The 1,526-nt window shown below is 47.3% G+C and overlaps 1 protein-coding gene across 1 annotated transcript in view; it reads left to right on the forward strand.

The window, feature by feature from the left end:
• LOC100741202 (leucine-rich repeat-containing protein 24-like) overlaps window positions 1-1,526 on the forward strand; it is a 68,269-nt gene that overhangs the window by 25,488 nt on the left and 41,255 nt on the right.

A 1,526-nucleotide genomic window follows, 5' to 3' on the forward strand; every position in this document is an offset into this window, starting at 1 on the left:
GGGGCTCGGCCAAGCCGATGGGTTTAACGAACGCTCGATATTTGTCGTCGTTCCAACCTTCTCGTTTTCTCCTTTTTCTCTCGCTCTTGTTCCACGAATAATCGATTTCGTCGAAGACTGGCCAGATCCATGGCAGAGTAGTTAACGTCGAGCAAGAAGAGACAAGGATAATAAGCATAGGATATAATAGGCGAGAAGCGGTATTTCTTCTTAATTTTTTTTTTTTTTTTTTTTTTCTTAACCAAGAGATCTACTCGCGGCGAATTTATAAATCGAGCAACGCGACGAACGTTATCGCGGCCCGTTAAGAACGTAGGTTGACGATCAATTCGAGTCGGTGGTCGGGCAAGTCGATGGCATCTCGGAGAAGCGGCGAGAATCGTCGAGTGGAAAGAAGACGCGACGCAGCAAAGTGTCAGGGATCGCAGATCCGTAGAGATCAGAACGAGACGGAGACCTGCGGGCGTCGAACGTCGTCTCACGATCTCTTAGTTAAAATGTAGAAAACGTGGCTCGTTTGCTCCTCTTAGCAACGACAATCGCACTTGTTTCATACGCAAACCGATCCATGTCCGAACTTGGCCCGATCGGACAACCCACTGATTCCGCCTCTTTCCTCTTCTTTTGCTCTCGTTCCGTCTCACTTTCCTACTTCCCTTATTCCTTTGCCCGCGTTCTTCATCCCCTCGGTCATTTTCTCTTGCCCGCTTCCACCGTCGAACACGTATTCGCTTCTGTTGCTGCTTCTTTCGAAGCTATAGTTTCGATAATACGTTTTCGATTCGTTAGTTGGCCGATTCGTAATCCATCGTAGTTCGATTAAAATATTAGAAACGCTCGTTCGATCGCTAAGAAGCTTCGAAGGGGATAGTTGGCTTTGCTCGTAAACCCATCCTGTCGTCGTATCGCCGCCATCGATATTTTCCAAAAAATCGTACTCGACGTTCAAATTCACACGGCCGTGGACGTGCATCGATTATCGTCTTACGACGGGTCGATAACAAATGAAACTGATTTCGTGGAACGAAATCCACGACGAGATTCGTGCATACGTTGCTCGGGTTCGATGTTCGAAATACGAAAAACGGAACACGCGAAGCGCAAATACCGTCCGATTTTTATACATTCTCGTTGCTCTCTCGACTAGCTCTCGATTCCGAATCCCTATTTTTTATGCGTCCTCGACGAGAACGCACATTTATCATAACCATCTGCGTTTGTCGATTTGTCACGTACAGATTACTTTGATTTTTCAACAATGCCCAGCCGATACTTTTCTGTTTTTCATAATGCTTTTTCAATTTCTCGATATGCAGAATTTTGTACGGTCAGCGACTGAAATCGCCACGTTCGAATCCCCTTCGACCTGTACACGCGTATCCCCCGTCGTGAATCCAAACGTTTCTCGCAAACATTTGTGGCGGGTGTGAAGAGAGAGAGAGTGAGTTGTGCGTTTCGTCCCGGGACTACCGGTGGACTCGTCAGTAAGGCTGTGCCCGGTAGTCCCTGCCTTAGACGTAGAGGGA

The sequence above is a fragment of the Bombus impatiens genome, unplaced genomic scaffold (genome assembly GCF_000188095.3).
Source record: "Bombus impatiens unplaced genomic scaffold, BIMP_2.2 scf_1503, whole genome shotgun sequence".
In the NCBI taxonomy this organism is placed as follows: Eukaryota; Metazoa; Arthropoda; class Insecta; order Hymenoptera; family Apidae; genus Bombus; species Bombus impatiens.